The sequence below is a fragment of the Ovis aries genome, chromosome 3, assembly GCF_016772045.2.
Source record: "Ovis aries strain OAR_USU_Benz2616 breed Rambouillet chromosome 3, ARS-UI_Ramb_v3.0, whole genome shotgun sequence".
In the NCBI taxonomy this organism is placed as follows: domain Eukaryota; kingdom Metazoa; phylum Chordata; class Mammalia; order Artiodactyla; family Bovidae; genus Ovis; species Ovis aries.
The window spans coordinates 9,292,704-9,312,110 of NC_056056.1; the positions used below are offsets into that span (position 1 = coordinate 9,292,704).

Genomic DNA, 19,407 nt, shown 5'->3' on the forward strand with positions numbered 1-19,407 from the left:
AATACTGGAGCGAGTTGCCATTTCCTCCTGCTACAATCTGCAACAGTGGCCCAGTTTCCAAGAGTACCTAGCTAAAGCCAGGGTGGAGGAACAGTGCTCTCCCAAGACTGGGGCTTTTGCGTCTTGGCCAGTCTGGTTGATCCATGCAGCTTTGTCTTGGGCTGCGTGGTTTCCCCAGTAACGTCCATCATAAGATTTTAAAATACACACACCTCTCCCACTATTTCCTGGACCCAAACACTTAAGGAAATCTCTGTCAGGACGCAGCCTACCACAGAGCTAAAGCAACAGAAACTTCAGGGACTACATGCAACAAGGAATACAGACTTTGCAAAACAGTTTGGAAAAAATGGCCATATAGACAACAGCAGCCATCAACAAGACACAAACAAAAAAAAATCCCCTAGGAAGGGAAGAATCTGATTTTAAGAGCTATCCCATTTGAATACTAAAAATATCCAGTTCTGAACCAAAAACTACACAGAAATACACAAAATACACAAAGAAAAAGGAAAATAAGGTACATTCACAGGGGAAAAAAAAATTAGAAACTATCCTTGAGGAATACCAGACATTGTTAAGTGCTAGTTGGATCTGTTAAAGTCAACTGCTGTGGACTTGCTCAAACTGATAAAGAAAACTATGGACAAAGAGTTCAAGAAAATCAGAACAATGTCAATAAAGAGATCGAAATTATAAAAAGTAATCAAATAGAAATTCTGGAGCGGGAAATTTTAACAGCTGCATTATGGGCTGAATTGCATCCTTCCAATTTCCCCATGTTAAAGCCCTAGCCCTCAGTACTCCAGAATGTGACTATATTTGGATTTAGGGCCTTTAAAAAGGTAAAGTTAAAAGGAGGCTGTTTGGGTGGGACCTAATCCAAGATGACTAGTGTTCTTAAAGAAATGAAATTTGAACAGAGACATCAGGCATGAGTGCGATGTGAACACACGACGAAAAGGAGGCACTTGCAGGCCAAAGAGAAGGGCCTCAGGAGAAACCAAATCTGCCAGCATTTTGCTCTCAGACTTCATGCCTCTGACACTGTGAAAAAAATAACTTCTCATTGCTTAAGCCACCTGGCCTGTGGTATTTTATTATGGCAGACCAAGGAAACAGATACAAGTTAAAAATTCATAAGAGGAGTTCAAAGGCAGATTTAAGCAGGCAAAAGGAAAAAACTTCATAAACTCAAATGTAAAGCAATTGAAATATCCAGTCTGAGGAGTATTAGGAACAAAGAAAAAGAAACACAATCTGCGGTACTATGGAAAACGAAATATACCAACATGCAAATCAGTCTCAGAAGCAGAAAAAATAGAAATGATATAATTTCCTGAATTTGATAAGACATAAACGGTACACATCCAAGAAGTTTAACAAACTCCAAGTAGATAAAGACAGCCACATAAGATACATTTTAAGTCAAATAGTGGTGTTGGAAAAAAAACTTTGTGTACAATGTGAGAGCTGCAAGTTAAGTTTTATTTGGGGCAAAATGAGGACTGCAGCCCTGGAGACAGTGTTTCAGACAGCGCTGAGAAACTGCTCTGAGGAGGCAAGAGAGGGAGCTAGGATATATAGGAGGTTTCCAACAAACGACAGGTATTTGGGAAAGTCAAAAGTGTATTGATCATTAAAGAAAACCAAATATGTCAGGCTAAGGAATTTCCCATTTTTCTATGTATGGGAAGAAGAAAGAGTCTGGGCTCACTGAAATCATTCCTCTGATATGCGTGCCATCTATCTGGGGCCAGTATCCTGCATTTTCACATCCTGAGTTCCCTCACTGCTCACCAGTTCACCATCCTGGTGGCTGAAACTGCTATTGACTATGACGTCCTTGTTTACTGATATGGCGGGAAATATTCCATTTCTCAGTGGAAAGTAAGTGACAATGGAGAATCGTGAAAGCAGCAAGAAAGAAGCCACTCATCACCTCAAAGGGATCCTCAGGAAGACCTGGACTTCCCTGGTAGCTCAGACAGTAAAGAGTCTGCCTGCAATGCAGGAGACCCGGGTTCCAACCCTGGGGTCAGGAAGATCCCCTGAGAAGGGAATGGCAACCCACTCCAGTGTTCTTGCCTTGGAGAACTGAATGGGCAGAGGAGCCTGGCAGGCTACACCCTATGGGGTCACAGAGTTAGACACACAACTGAGTGACTAACATTTTCACTTTCAGTAAGACTAACAGCTAACTGCTAATCAAAAACCATATTGTTCAGAAGGCAGCAAATGACATATTTAAAGTGCTATAAGAAAGATCTGTCAACCAGGTATTTGAGATCTGCAAAACTATCCATTCAAGAATGAAGGAACCCAACGGCTAAAACCGCACTCTCAACACAGGATCAACACAGGGTTTGATCCTTTGTCAGGAAACTAGATTTTATAGGCTACAACTAAGAGTTCACATACTGCAACTAAGAGTTTGCACACCACACCTAAGACCCGACACAGCCAAATAAGTAAATATTTTTTAAAAAAGAGAGAAATTAAGACATTCCCAGATAAACAAAAGCGAAGGGTGTTTGCTACTAGTAGGTTTCCTCTATAAATGATAAAGGTGTCCTTCAGGCTGAGATAAAAGAACACTTGATAGTAATTCAAAGCATATGAATGAATAGGCTACCAGTAAAAGTAACAGCACAGGTAAATATAAGAGCCGATATTATTATACTTTTGGTTTACAACTTCTCTGTTTTCCTGAATGATTTAAAAGGCAAATGAATAAAACAATAAGTCTACGTTATTGGGCACACAATGTATTAAGACAGGGGTCCCTAACCTCCAGGCAGATCAGAGGTGGCACTGGATTAGAAATAAAGTGTACAATAAATGTAATGCACTTGAATCATCCTGAAACCATCCCCTCCAGCACTGCTCCGTGGAAAAACCATCTTCCATGAAAAAGGTCCCTGGTGCCAAAAAGGTTGGGGACTGCTGTATTAAGATGTAATCAGTGGCAATTACAATATGAAGAGGGAGGGATGAAGATGTATAGGAGTTGAGTTTTCACATATTACCGATCAGTCAGTCAGTTCAGCTGCTCAGTCGTGTCCGACTCTTTGCAAACGCATGGACTGCAGTATGCCAAGCCTCCCTGTCCATCACCAACTCCCGGAGTTTGCTCAAACTCATGTCCATGGAGTTGGTGATGCCATCCAACCAACTTATTCTCTGTCATCCCCTTCTCCTGTCTTCAATCTTTTACAGCATCAAGGTCTTTTCCAATGAGTCAGTTCTTCACATCAGGTGGCCCAAGTACTGGCACTTCAGCATCAGTTCTTCCAATGAATATTCAGGACAGATTTCCTTTAGGAGTGACCGGTTTGCAGTCCAAGTCCCTTGCAGTCCAAGGGACTCTTACGAGTCTTCTCCAATACCACAGTTCAAAAGAATCAATTCTTCAGCGCTCAGCTTTCTTTATGGTCCAACTCTCACATCCATACATGACTACTGGAAAAACCATAGCTTTAACTAGACAGACCTTTGTCGGCAAAGTAATATCTCTGCTTTTTAATATACTACTTGCTGATAATAGCTTGTTGTAAGTTTTAAGATGTTAACTGTAAACCTCAAGATAACTACTAATAACTAAAAATATACATAAAAAGAAAAGAAGGGAATGAAACAATATATAAAACAAAAATCTCAATTAAAAGGCAATAAGGGGGACTTCAACAATACGAGAACCGTGAACTCCCTGATGTTCAAGCTGGTTTTAGAAAAGGCAGAGGAACCAGAGATCAAATTGCCAACATCCTCTGGATCATGGAAAAAGCAAGAGAGTTCCAGAAAAATATCTATTTCTGCTTTATTGACTAGGCCGAAACCTTTGACTGTGTGGATCACAATAAACTGTGGAAAATTCTGAAGGAGATAGGAATACCAGACCACCTAACCTGCCTCTTGAGAAATCTGTATGCAGGTCAGGAAGCAGCAGTTAGAACTGGACATGGAACAACAGACTGGTTCCAAATAGGAAAAGGAGTATGTCAAGGCTGTATACTGTCACCCTGCTTATTTAACTTATATGCAGAGTACATCATGAGAAACGCTGGGCTAGAAGAAGCACAAGCTGGAATCAAGCTTGCCTGGAGAAATATCAATAACCTCAGATATGCAGATGATACCAGCCTTATGGCAGAAAGTGAAGAGGAGCTAAAAGCCTCTTGATGAAAGTGAAAGAGGAAAGTGAAAAAGTTGACTTAAAGCTCAACATTCAGAAAACGAAGATCATGGCATCTGGTCCCATCACTTCATGGGAAATAGATGGGGAAACAGTAGAAACAGTGTCAGACTTTATTTTTTCGGCTCCAAAATCACTGCAGATGGTGACTGCAGCCATGAAATTAAAAGACGCTTACTCCTTGGAAGGAAAGTTATGACCAACCTAGATAGTATATTCAAAAGCAGAGACATTACTTTGCCGACTAAGGTCCGTCTAGTCAAGGCTATGGTTTTCCAGTGGTCATGTAAGGATGTGAGAGTTGGACTGTGAAGAAGGCTGAGCACCGAAGAATTGATGCTTTTGAACTGTGGTGTTGGAGAAGACTCTTGAGAGTCCCTTGGACTGCAAGGAGATCCAACCAGTCCATTCTGAAGGAGATCAGCCCTGGGATTTCTTTGGAAGGAATGATGCTAAAGCTGAAGCTCCAGTACTTAGGACATCTCATGAGAAAGAGTTGACTCACTGGAAAAGACTCTGATGATGGGAGAGATTGGGGGCAGGAGGAGAAGGGGACGACCCAGGATGACATGGCTGGATGGCATCACCGACTCAATGGACGTGAGTCCGAGTGAACTCCGGAAGATGGTGATGAACAGGGGGGCCTGGCGTTCTGCGATTCGTGGGGTCGCAAAGAGTGGGACACGACTGAGCGACTGAAGTGAACTGAACTGAAGGGGGTTCAAGATGGTGGAGTAGAAGGACATGCACTCAACTCCTCGTGCGAGAGCACCAAAATCCCAACTAGCTGTTGAACAACCACTGACAGGAGGACGCTGGAACCTACCAAAAAGATTTACTCCACGTCCAAAGAGAAAGAAGAAGCCGCTGCAAAACCATAGGAGGGGCACAATCACAATAAAATCTAACTCCATACCTGCTGGGTGGGTGATCCACAAACTGGAGAACAATAATACCAAGGGAGTTCTCCCACTGTCATGAAGGTTCTAAACCCCACTGTCAGGCTTCCCAGCCTGGGGACTCGACAAAGGGACTGGGAATCCCCAGGGAATCTGACCTTGAAGGCCAGCAGGATTTGATTACAAGACTTCCATGGGACTGGGAGAAACACAGACTCCCGTCTTGAGGGCCCAAACAAAACCTTGCGTACACCAAGCCTCAGAGGAAAGGAGCAGTGACTCCACAGGAAACTGATCTAAAACGATCTGCTAGTGTTGGAGGTCTCCAGTGGAGGTGTGGGTCAGCAGGGGCTCACCACAGGGATGGGGGACTGGCAGCAGCTGTCTGGGAAGGTCTTTGGCGTAAACTCTTTTGGAGGTTGCCATTACCCTGACCTTAGAGCCCAGAGCCCAGAGGGCTGGGTGGCCTTAGGCCCAAAAACTACCAGGGAGGGCGCGCAACCCCACCCATCAGCAGATAACTGGATTAAAGCTTTACTGAGCAAGGCCCTGCCCACTGGAGGGAGACCCAGTTTTTCCCACCACCAGTTCCTCCAATCAGGAAGCTTACACAAACCTCTTAGCCTGTTCCATCAGAGGGCAGACAGAAGAAGCAAGAACCACAACCCCACAACTAGAATAAAACCACTTTACAGAAAGTTAATCAGTATGAAAAAGCAGAAAGTTATGTCCCAGATGAAGGGACAAGATAAAATCCCAGAAAAACAAGTAAAAGAAGTGGAGATAGGCAACCTTCCAGAAAAAGAATGCAGAATAATGACAGTGAATATGATTTAGGATCTCGGAAAAAGAGGAGGCAAAGGTTGAGAAGATGCAAGAAATGTTTACCAAAAACCTAGAAGGCAATAAGGGGAACAAAAAACACATAAGATACACAGAAAATAGCTAGAAATAAACAGTAGAAATAAATCCTTCTTTATTAGTGATTTTTTCAAATTAAGTAGATTAAGCTCTCCAGTTAAAAGGCAAGAGACTTGGAGAATGGGTTAAAAAACACGGTCTATACATTGTTTATAAGAGACTCACTTCAGTTACAAAGGCACAAAGATGTTCAAAGTAAAATAATGGAAAAGGTGATTCATGCAAAGAGGAACCAAGAGAGCTGGAGTGACTATATTATTATCAGACAAAATAGATTTTAAGTCAAAAAGGTTACAAGAACAAAGATGGATATTATACACTGACGAAAGTTTCACTCTTTCAAGAGTGTATGACAAAAACATATACGCACCTAACAAAAGAAATACATATGAAGCAGAAACGAGCAGAACTGAAGAGAGAAGCATGCAGATGCACACTAACAGGTGGAGACTCCACACATCTAGAAAAGCAGGACAAAGCTCTGTAAGGAAAGAGAGGCCTTCAACAACATTATAAGCCGATTACATTGAGAAGACACACAGAGAACACAAACAGAAAGGAATGCAGTGGATATGCGCTACAACATGGGAGAATACTGGAAACACTGCACTGAAACATGCTGAACGTTAAGGTAAGCCAGAAACAAAGTACAGATGTTGTATAATTCTACTTTCGTGAAATATCTAGAAGAGACAAATACAGAGAAAGTAGACTGGAGGTTGTCACGGGTTTGGGTGAATAAGGAATGGGGAGTTATTGCTTAATGGACAGAGTTTCTATTTGGGGTGATGAAAATATTTTGGAACTAGAAAGTGGTGCTGACTGTACAATACTGGAATATAAGTCATGTCATGCACAATACTGGAATATAAGTAACCTGAAAATGGTTACAGTAGCAAACTGAATGACATGTATTTTTTACCACATACTAAAAAACAGTTGGAAAAAGGTCATGTAACTCTATTTTTAACTCTGTCAAGATGGTGATAATCTTTGTAATTTAATAAGTATTTGACCTCTACCCTTAAATTTGAATGATTCTGGCACTTCTACATATTCTCTTTTCTTGTAACACGCAAAGTCTAAATCTCTCCTACAGGCTTCCCTGTTATGTAAGCAATATTGGGCTTTCCAGGTAATGCAGTGGTAAAGAACCCACCTACTAATGAAGGATACACCAAAGACATGGGTTTGATCCCCAGGTAAGGAAGATCCCTTGGAGTACAAAACAGCAACCTGCTCCAGGATTCTTGCTAGACAATTTCATGGAGAGGAGCCTGGAACGCTACAGTCCATGAGGTCGCAAAGAGTTGGACACCACAGCACAGAAGGAAATAATATTTACAAACTCACAGGCAATTGAGGTCTATATAATAGTAGTTGCCATTTCAATTGTTAAGAGTTTCACAGAAGTAATTAACTCACCACGAAAGAACACTTTAGAAAGCCCCACAACATAAAACACTATGTGCAAAGTACCAGGGGGATTTCTAAGACAATGAAGGAATGTCACTATCCAGAGTTTATCATCTGGTAGGGGGATTAAAAAAAAGCACACACAAAACCCCATGCATATAATCCTGTTATTCAATGCAAAGCCTGATATAAGCACCATAAGAGGATTACAAATCTTGAGGAATTCAGAGGAGGGAACTGTGGTGTATTCTAAAGTTATACATGGTCACTATAAATTTTGGTGGTCACCAGGCTAAAAGGAAGACTTGCAAGCAGCATATAATTCTTTCCATCTACTACATCCAAACTAAAAAATATAAGAAACAAAAAGATTAGCCTGAAAAACAGGGATCAGAGTTGTCTTTATGCAACAAATTTTAATTAAGGATCTAGTGGAGATGGGGCCAGGCTAAAAGGAGACCCTGCCCTGGCAACTCCCCCTGCTACACCAGGCAATTGTGGCAGCAGTAATCCTGACAGACGACCAGCAGGCACCTGTTCATCAGGAAAGGCCACAGTTACAGAGGGCAGACCACAGGAAAGGTCCTGCATTCTGGCAACACTCAGAGATGGCTGCACTGGGTACCAAAGGTTGCACACTGCCTCAGCAGAAAATTTTTAAAGACTTGATATGAAAAGGTGGGGCTCATTAGTAGCCCCAGGAAGGAAGCAAAGACATAGCCCATCCTTTGTCAGCTAGACCAAAGAAACACAAGTTGGCCCCTGGTAAAACAATTTCACCAACACAGAACAAATTGCATGGAGCTCAAGTTTGCCTAACAACGTCTCAACCTAGCCTCCAGCCCCAGTTTTTTTTTTTTTTTACTCAAGTTATAACACTGATGTCAAGATCATCAGCCCATCCTCCAGCAAAAGAGCTAACAGTGGATTATAACAGCATTCAGGTATAAAGAACCCCAAAATGATCTATCCAAAAGGGGGGAAACTTTCAGACCTGAACAAAATGTTTCCCAACACTGTTTTATTCTGTAAATAGATTCTACAATAACCAAAAAGAAGAAAATAGTAAAATGTAACAAAGAGTACAGTTTAGATAGCCTTTTTAAACTGATGTTTTCCACAAGCATGAAAACATGATTTCTGTGAATGGAAATTTAAGGAAGATAAAACAGTAGAATGATGCAAAAAGAACAAGATATAAGGAAACTAAAAGAGAGCAGAAATTTAAACAGGCGGTAAGGAGTGGAAAATGGAATCAATAACGTGGAAGCACTCTGAGGAATGTTTATGCAGGAGGAGGATAAAAACAGGATAACGGCAAGGCAGAAGATAACAGGACAGAACAGAGAATATAGTTCCAACGTATGGCTAGTTAAGAGTCCTTGAAAGAAAGAACAGAATGAATGGAGCAGAAGGAATAATCAAAGTATCTAAGGGAAGAAAACTTCCAAGTGTAAAACCTTGAGTATTTAGGAGAATCTTACCTCAACAGTGGGAACAAATTAGCTTTAGACAAAATGCAATTCTGGTTCCATTAAATAAAGCTTAAAAACAAGCCTCAAAAGGATCAAAATATTTCCTAGTAACTTAAATGTGTTCCAGAACAAAGCTTAAGGATATTTATACAACACAAAAAATCCAGAACCCACTAAGGTAAAATTTGTGTATGGCATCCTATTAAAAAAAAAAAATCACCTGGCATGCAAAGAAGGAAAATATAATTCATAATAAGGAGAGAGAGAAAAAAAACTGATCAACAGAAACAGACCCAGAAATGACAGACTTCTACAACTGGTAGAAAATTCTACATTTCATATGTCCACAAAAATTAAGCATGGTAGGTACACAGGAAAACTAACAAACACACAGGAACTCCAAAACTGAACTATAAATTAAAAAAGACAAACACTGGCTGGGAATAACAACAGAATTAACAATGCAGAAGAAAAGCTTAGCGACTGAGCAATAACAACAAATAATGTAAAACTAGCCATGCCAAATTCAGAAAATTAGGAATAAGAAATGAAACAAAATGCAATCACACAACAGAAACTTTTTAAAACAGAAGACAATTTTCCCCTAATAAATTTTAATGTCACACTGATTAAAAAAAAAAAAAAAGTAACTGTGGAGAAATGACAAAGCACATTCAAATGACTGCCCAAAGCTCCCAGGCCCAGGATATTTTATGGGAAAATTCTTCAAAACTAATTCCTATGTTATATAAACTGTTTCAGAGAAGGAAGAAAGGGGAAAGGGAACAAAGATATAAGAAAACTTGCTATTTTTATAAAACCACAGTATCAAAAATGGACAAAGAAAAAACCTAACTCTCACTTATTAACACAGAAAAGAAAAATTATAAACTACACAGCATTTTGCTTTAATTTCTTGCAGGCTGAGTGTATTATGAGTGTGACACACTGAAGAAACTGAGTTATTGGTACCACCACACTGAGGGCAAGAACTTATTTTCTGGTAAAATTACCACCAGAAGACCCTTTTAAAAGCTTTCTTCCATTCCAGACCACCTCTGGCAGCATGGGCATCACTGCCTGTGCCTCCGTCTACAAGTGACGGGGTAGTGAGAGGTAGATCTGAAAAGAATGACTGGCACTACCCTGCTGAAGGCTGAGTCTGAGCTTTAAACGGGGCACTGGGGGCAGCACTGAAAACTTCTGTGTGACATGCTGTGAAAAATGTTTACAAAGGATAATTTATGGATGGACTTAAAGCAGGAGAAGCCTAAAGCAAAGGCCAATTCTAAGATTTCAGTGAATATGGTCTAGGTTTGAGGCAATGAAAGTAACAATGAATATGGAAAACAGAATCAATGGGACCTACTGAATCGGTAGGCAGGAAGATAACAAGAGTAGGTCAAAGTACACATAATACTATCAAGAAAGTGAAACATATTTACAACACGGGAGAAAATATACTCAAATCAGGTAACTTATAAGTAACTTGTATACAGAATACATACGGTGGTGGTAGTGGTATGGTATCTGACTCTTGGCAACCCCCTGGACTGTAGCCCACCAGGCTTCTCTGTCCACAAAAATTTCCAGGCAAGAATACTGGAGTGGGTTGCCACTTCCTACTCCAGAATACATAAAAAACTCTTAAAATTCAATAATAAAAAGACTACCCACTGAAAAATGGGTCAAGGATTTGAACAGACATTTCTCCAAGTAGGACACACAAAAGATGTCCAGTATCATTATTCATTAGGGAAATGCAAATTGAAACTATAATGAGCTATCACTTCTCACCCACTTGGGTGGCTGTGATAAGACAGACACTAACGAGTGTTAGAGAGGATGTGGAAGGATCAGGAGCCTTATACACTGCAGTACAGCTGTCTGTTGTCACCCTGTTTGTTTAACCTATATGCTGAGTCCATCATGAGAAATGCCCGGCTGGACGAGTTACAAGCCAGAATCAAGACAGGCGGGAGAAACATCAACAACCTCAGATATGTGGATGGCACCACTCTAATGGCAGAAAGCAAAGAGGAACTGAAGAGCCTCTTGATGGGGGTGAAGGAGGAGAGTGAAACAGGCAAATTAAGACTAAACATTAAAAAAAACTAAGGCCATGGCATTCAGCCCCATTACTGCATGGCAAATAGAAAGGGAAAAAGCGAAAGTAGTGACAGAGTTCCTCTTCTTGGGCTCCAAGATCACTGCAGACAGTGCTGCAGCCATGAAATCAGAAGATGATTGCTTCTTGGCAGGAAGGCGATGACAAACCTAGACAGTGTATTGAAAAGCAGAGACATTACTCTGTTGACAAAGGTCTGTATAGTCAAGGCCATGGTCTTCCCAGTGGTCACGTATGGTTGTAAGAGCTGGGCCGTAAAGGCAGAACACCAAAGAATTGATGCCTTTGAACTGTGGTGCTGGAGAAAACTCCTGAAAGTCCCTTGAAAAGCAAGATCAAACGAGTCAATCTTAAGGGAGATCAACCCTGAATATTCACCAGAAGGACTGATGCTGAAGCTGAAGCTACAGTATTTTGGTCATCTGATGCAAACAGATGACTCATTGGAAAAGTCCCTAATGCTGGGAAAGATTGAGGGCAGAAGTAAAAGAGGGTGTCAGAGGATGAGATGGCTGGACGGCATTACCAATGCAATGAACACGAACTTGAGCAAACTCTGGGAGATGGTGAGGGACAGGGAGGACTGATGTGCTGCAGGCCATGGGGTCGCCAAGAGTCAGACACGACTGGACGGCTGAACAACAATACTGCTAGTGGGAATGTAAAATGGCGCATCCACTTTAGAAAACAGTTCTGTAGCTCCTCAAAAAGTTATATGATAACCTCAACAGGGTTATCATATAACTCAACAACTCTACTCTTTATCTACCCAAGATGAAAACATGATGCCCACAGAAAACACAACGAATATCTCTAACAGCATTATTCATAATGGCCAAAAATGGGAAATGACCCAAATGTCCTCAACTGATGACTGAATAGAACATGGTACATCTATACAGGAATATTATTCCATTTTATTACATACTACATGTATCATAACATCCTTTTGGCAATAAAAATGAAGTATTGATATATACCAGAAGTCCAAACCTTGAAACATCTTGCCAAGTGAAAGAAGTCAGACACAAAAGGCTAAATCTTGTATGATCCCACTGACATGAAATGTCCAGAATAGCGAATTTCAGAGGCAAAAAGTAAGTCAGCAGTTGCAAGAAACCACAGGGCAAGGAAATGAGGAGTGACTGCTAATTGGTTTGTTTAAAAGGGAAGACAAAAATTCTAAAATTAAATTGTGGTGGTGGTGTTCAGTCACTAAGTTGTAACTGACTCTTTGAGACCCCATGGACTACAGCAAGCCAGGCTTTCCTGTCCTTCACTATCTCCCTGAGTTTGCTCAAACTCATGTCCATTGAGTCGGTGATGCCATCCAACCCTCTCATCCTTTGTTGCCCTCTTCTCCTACTGCCCTCAATCTTTGATGGGTATTTGACTCATTGAATATACTAAAAAAACCTCTTAATTGCATATGAATTATGTCATGATAGAGCAGTTTTTAAAAACAGAGTAATGCAAGATAAACTAGTTGGGCTTCCCAGGTGGTGCTAGTGGTAAGAACCCACCTGCCAGTGCAGGAGACATAGAGATATGGGTTCAGTTCCTTTGTTGGGAAGATCCCCTGGAGGAGGGCATGGCAACCCACTCCAGTATTCTTGCCTGGAGAATCCCATGGACAGAGGGGCCTGGTGGGCTACAGTTCATAGGGTGGAAAAGAGTCTGACACGACTGAAGTGACTTAGCATGCATGCAAGGTAAACTAGTTACCAATCCCACTGGGTAAGCAGGAAAATGTCATAAGCAGTAGGAGAGGTAATCGCATGGACCATTTATTTAATGAATGTATTGTAACAGATTCTATGTAAAGCACTTTATGTATTCTCATAAATTAATCCTCATAAAAAATCACTTGATATTTTTTACTCCTATTATAAAGAATAAAAGAGAGACAAGAGAGGCTAAACTATGTACCTAAGGTCATATAACCAGTAAGTGATGAAGCTGGAACTTAAATTCAAAACACCAGCTCAGACCCAATAGTCTGAGAGATGAGGCAGTATGGAAGGTAAAGATGAATATTTTCACAAATAACCGAAACAGTCTACAATGTGCAATGCAATCAGAGCAAATTATTCGCCATCTTCAGACTTAATGAAGTACTAGCAATTTTGTGTCACCTTGTATAGATTTTTTTTTTAAATCCAACAGTTCTAAAACAAACACGCCAATCCTAGCTAACTCCCTCCATCATTCCCTAAGATAATCTGGCTTAAAAAAAAATTTTTTTTGACCATACCCCATGGCATGCGAGGTTTGACCAGGGATCAAACCTGAGGCTCTGCAGTGGAGGCTCAGAGTCTTAACCACTAGACCACTAGGGAAGTTCTAATCTGGCTTTTTAAGAGCAGAGGACAAAGGGTAAATATGAACTAGATGACCTCCAAGACCCTTTCCAACTCTGATGAGTTTAATTGTAGCCTACATTTATTATTTAGCTGAGGACTTGTATGTCAAGCTTTATATACTGTTTAAATACCAATTCCATATTCTAAAAACACACATGACAACAGTATAATAGGGGAGGTGACCCACCAGTGACTTTTCTTGAAGCCCTCCAGAGATTTCTTAGTCAGAGTGCATGGTAATTTGCATGCTTACTGTAGAGAGCACATTTAAACACTGTAAATGTTACTTTAGTGAATCTCTAGTCTGGCACAAATGTACAAAAATACCAACACCCCATGCCTACTCAAATACTTTAGCCAAATGCTTTACAGTTCACTAAGCAGACTATATAAACTCAGGGCTGGCAACAGCCTTTATACCATCACACTCATGAGCTAAACTGAAGCTCAGAAAGGTTAAAAGATCTGTCCAAGGTCACATATCTCAGAAGTGGTATGTTAGGATTCAAACAGAAATGTAATTCCAAATCTAATATTTTTCTAAGTGGAAAAAAAAGTGTCACTTAGAAAAGTTTCTTGGAAGTTAAATTCTCTAACAATACAAAGAATGGCAATGATTGGCCTTAAAATGTGCAATATCTATTCAGAAGTAAGAGAACCTTCTGGTCTAATGTAAATACAACTACATTATTATTTCAGTAAAAAAGTTTTCAGTAAAAAATTACTGAAAAAGAAACCACTTTAGTAAATAATTTAAAAAATTGTATTTTTAGCAAGTTTATAGCTTACCTAAAGAAAAGTTGTATTCCTGGGATAAAGTTCTTTATGCCATGACCATCAAAAGACAGCATGAATAAATGACAAAGAGGAACCCATTTCTTAGTTTTGTTTCAAACTAAAATCACAGTGCTTTCTGAAAAGAAAAATCACATTAAAAATGTGAGAGATGCTGGTGCCACTCACTGCATACCAGTGTCTTGCTAATAAATATTGTATCTGTGGGTGAATGCCAAAGAAAAGTAATCATGACTGATATTTTCTGTTATATCAGCTTTTCTACCTTCTGAGCTACTACCTTTGTATTTTTTAAATAAAGTTTTAATTTTGGAATAAGTTTAGATTTATAGAAAAGTTACAGAAAGTGTTGAGTTCCTGCATAACTGTCACTAGGCTTTCTTTAAATGTTAACATCCTCTATCACCATGGTTCAGTTCAATTACTCGGTCGTGTCCGACTCTTTGCAACCCCATGTGACTGCAGCACACCAGGCCTCCCTCTCCATCACCAACTCCTGAAGTCTACCCAAACCCATGTCCATTGACTTGGTGATGATATCCAACCATCTCACCCTCTTTCATCTCCTTCTCCTCCCACCTTCAACCTTTCCCGGCATCAGGGTCTTTTCAAATGAGTCAGCTTTGGACATAAAGAGGCCAAAGTATTGGAGTTTCAGCTTCAGCATCTGATGAATATTCAGGACTGATTTCCTTTAGGATAGACTGGTTTGAGCTCCTTGCAGTCCAATGGACTCTCAAGAATCTTCTCCAACACCACAGTTCAAGAGCATCAATTCTTCAGCACTCAGCTTTATAGTCCAAATCTCACATCCATACATGACTACTGGAAAAACCATAGCTTTGACAAGACAGACTTTTGTTGGCAAAGTCATATCTCTACTTTTTAATAAGCTGTCTAGGTTGGTCATGGAGCAAGGAGCAAGTGTCTTTTAATTTCATGGCTGCAATCACCATCTGCAGTGATTTTAGAGCCCCCTCAAAATAAAGTCTGTCGCTGTTTCTACTGTTTCCCCATCTATTTCCCACGAAGTAATGGGACCAGATGCCATGATCTTAGTTTTCTGAATGTCGAGCTTTAAGTCAACTTTTTCACTCTCCTCTTTTACTTTCATCAAGAGGCTCTTTAGCTCTTCTTCACTTTCTGCCATAAGAGTGGTGTCACCTGTACATCTGAGGTTACTGATATTTCTTCCGGCAATCTTGATTTCAGCTCATGCTTCCTCCAGCCCAGCATTTCGTATGATGTACTTTGCGTATAAGTTAAATAAGCAGGGTGACAATATACAGCCTTGACATACTCCTTTCCCAATTTGGAACCAGTCTATTGTTCCACGTCCACGTCTAACTGTTGCTTCTTAACCTGCATACAGATTTCTCAGGAGGCAGCTCAGGTGATTTGGTATTCCCATCTCTTGAAGAATTTTCCAGTTTGCTGTGATCCACACAGTCAAAAGATTTGGCATTGTCAATAGAGCAGAAGTAGATGTTTTTCTGGAATTCTCACTAGTCAATATCTATGTAATTTTGCAGAATTAAACTACCCTGTACAAAAGTATTTTTTGGCCTCTAGACCATTATCAATCAAATATACCTATATTTTCTAACTGGAACACATTCCTCATCCGCCCCCCCATCCCCACCCCTCTGCAACCCGATGGCTCAGTAGGTAAAGAATCTGCCTGCAATGCAGGAGACCCAGGTTCAGTCCTCCGGTCAGGAAAATCCCCCGGAGAAGGAAATGGCAACCCACTCCAGTATTCTTGCCTGAAAAATCCCACAGACAGAGGAACCTGGCAGGCTCCAGTTCAAAGGGTCACAGAGTCAGACACAACTGAGCGACTGAGCACACTCAGCCAGAGCACTTGGTAAAACCTATTCCAGGATTTTTAAAGAACAAGCTACCTGCTTTATGAAGTTTGATTCCTGCCACAGCTGAATGTTTTACTTAAAACTCCAGGGCAAATGATCCAGTGTGGAAAATTCTTTGCCATTCATTCAAAAGAGAAGTTATTGTTCTAACCACGAACTCTCCACTTATCAGTCACCCTGCTATCGTTGTTGTTCAGTCGTTCAGCTCAGTTGTGTCTCTTTTTGAACCCTTGGACTGCAGCACGCCAGGATTCCCGGTCCTTCACCATCTCCTGGAGTTTGCTCAAACTCCTGTCCATTGAGTTGATGATGCCATCCACCATCTCACCCTGCCATTAACATTACAATAAAGCCAAGGAAATGTTTTTTAACTGCACTCTCATATTCACTAGAATTCAGGATAAGAAGCTGAACCAAGAAAGCAGAAGAAATAGCACTTGCTGTTTTGTATGTTCTACAACATACACAACAAAAGTTTTTTTTCCCCCTCAATATGTTACAAATGAGACAAAAATCTCTTTGTATTTTAACTGCAAACATGAATAAGGTAAAATGGAAAAGTTCCTGAAAATAATATAGAGCTACAGTCAATTGATTATAAGCAGCACATTTTCAAATTTCTGAAATCAAGATGTGATGGCCAAGTGGAAGTTCTAACAGTTGTCTCTGCCTTAAACAGTACTAGAGCTTTCCTGAGAGCCTCACCAATGTTTCTGACGACACACAGGACAGACTGTGGAAAAGCACAGGTGTAACTCTGAACTGAAAAGTATTCAGAAGAGAAGGAATAGTAAGGTGGTTAATGAACATTTTAATCAGTTTGTTTCACTTTTCTTCTTTTTACAAATGTACTAGAATATAACTTTAAAATATCTAAGTAAGTTTAAACATGTAAAAAAGCACATGTAATAGCTTAATTGGGCTTCCCAGGTGGTGCAGTTGGTAAAGAATCTGCCTGCCAACGCAGGAGACTCAGGAATCGGAGGTTTGATCCCTGGGTGAGGAAGATCCCCTGGAGGAGGAAAAGGCTACCCACTCCAGTATTCTTGCCTGGGAAATCCCAAGGACTGAGGAGCCTGGCAGGTTACAGTCCATGGAGTCAGTGAGACACTACTGAAGTGACTTAGCATGCACACAGCAGTAGCTTAATTGCCAGAGCTTTCTCTTCCTTTGGCGGTACATAAAATAACCGATGATATCAAGGGATTCAATATGGCAGTAATTCGGCGACTACACCTTATAAGAAAGCTTGATAAGCTAGCTTAGAAACTGACAACCCAGATAAGAAAACATAAAACAAAGGCCTCTCCCACCAGAAAACACAGAATAACACATAATTTCTCATTATTATAATAACAGGACTATTTTTCTTCAAGTGAAAAGTAAAACCATCCTCTAGTTTCCTGCTTATGCAGCAGATTCCTGCACTGAGTCCAGTGAATACAGAGGGAGAGTCAGGGTGCTAAAAGTAGAAATTTTTAACTAAATTCTTTTAACCAAACTCCTTTTCTAAGGACCTCGGCTGTGGAGAGCAGGCATTAAGAAATGTCAGTTCAATTAAATGTTTCTAAAAGCTACAGAATGGAATTTTAAAAATCACATTTTCAAAGAGCTTGTTAGTTTCAGGAATCTGCATTCAACAACTTTTTTGGTACTGTGGTAAAATATACTTAACATAAAATTTACCACTGTGACCATTTAAAGTTTACAATTAGTGGCATTAAGCACATTCATGCAGTTGTGCAACCATCACCATTATCTGTCTGCAGAATTTTTTCATCATCCCAAACTAAAACCCTGTATCCATTAAATAATATTCCATCCTCTCCTCCCCCTTGATGTTGAGCAGGGCCCTGTGGGGCTCCAGGACACTGAGGTCTTTTTGTCCTCCATTTCTCATAGGCAAGACTCCAGCCTCCACAACGTTCTTAGTTCCAAAGGGCAGAACAGTTGCTAATTAAGGGAGGAGCAGCCAAGAAATCACCTGAGGTAAGATTAAAGGGACCAGAGAGGCTCATCAAGATTAGGAGAATGAACCCAAGACCCTGCTTGTGTGTTTGTGCTCAGTGACCCTGCAGAATAGATCCCACTAGGCTCCTCTGTCCATTGGATTTTCCAGGCAAGAATACTCGAGAGGGTTGCTATTTATACCCCAAGGGAATCTTCCCAACCCAGGGACTGAACCCAAGTCTCTTGAGTCTCCTGCATTGGCAGGTGGATTTTTTACCACTGTGCCCCCTGGGAAGCCCACCTAAGACCCTGCACACACCCTAATCTTGTCAGCAACCCCGCCCTTTTGAAACTTTGCATAATAATGCAAGACTGTTACTGCCTTAATCGTATCACACATCCCAGTTCAGTTCAGTCGCTCAGTCATGTCCGACTCTTTGCGACCCCATGAATCGCAGCATGCCAGGCCTCCCTGTCCATCACCAACTCCTGGAGTTCACTCAGACTCACGTCCACCGAGTCAGTGATGCCATCCAGCCATCTCATCCTCTGTCGTCCCCTTCTCCTCCTGCCCCCAATCCCTCCCAGCATCAAAGTCAACTCTTCGCATAAGGTGGCCAAAGTACTGCAGTTTCAGCTTTAGCACCATTCCTTCCAAAGAAATCTCAGGGTTGATCTTCAGAATGGACTGGTTGGATCTCCTTGCAGTCCAAGGGACTCTCAAGAGTCTTCTCCAACACCACAGCTCAAAAGCATCAATTCTTCGGTGCTCAGCCTTCTTCACAGTCCAACTCTCACATCCATACATGACTACTGGAAAAATCACACATCCCAGTCTGACTATATAACCTCTCTCTATTCACCTGGGAGTGGGGCACAGCTCTTGAGGCGCTAGCCGTTTGCCTGGCAAAGCAGTAAAGCCACTCTTTCCTTCTCTTCCATGACTCTGTATTTCTGTTGGGCACTGGTGCACAGAGAGCCAAGATTTTGCCAACACCCTCAGCCCCTGGCAAAACTATACTCCACTTTCTGTCTCCATGATTTTGCCTATTCCAGATACCTCATTTAAGCGGACTCATTCAATATTTGCTCTTTTGGGTCCAGCTTACTTCTCCACTGAATACTTTTGTAGAGCAAAGAATGAACCCCAAGCGACTAGGTTTCTCACAATTTAACTGTACATAGTGACATGATCTTCAAACTAAGCACACAGCTCTCCCAGAAATCCTGCTACTGCCCCACGAGCCCCAACGGGCAGAGGATCTCTGACAGACCCTTCCTCAGCCTGTACACAGGCTTGGTTAGGCAGTGGTAACTCAGAGAGCAGGCTCCTTAGAACCCTGGAAGGCACGTGAATGGAGCAAAGGGAAGTAAGAGTCGGCAGTTCTGAAAAA

At 41.0% G+C, this 19,407-nt stretch overlaps 1 protein-coding gene across 2 annotated transcripts in view; it reads right to left on the reverse strand.

The window, feature by feature from the left end:
- Positions 1–19,407, reverse strand: part of ZBTB43 (zinc finger and BTB domain containing 43) — a 30,545-nt gene that overhangs the window by 10,076 nt on the left and 1,062 nt on the right. The window contains exon 1 of one of the 2 annotated variants that reach the window (XM_042245700.2): positions 14,187–16,851. The exons of the other annotated variant lie outside the window; for it this stretch is intronic. The gene's annotated coding sequence lies outside the window, so the exon portion shown is untranslated. Of the gene's footprint in view, positions 1–14,186; positions 16,852–19,407 lie in introns of those variants that run through there. 2 annotated transcript variants of the gene reach the window in all.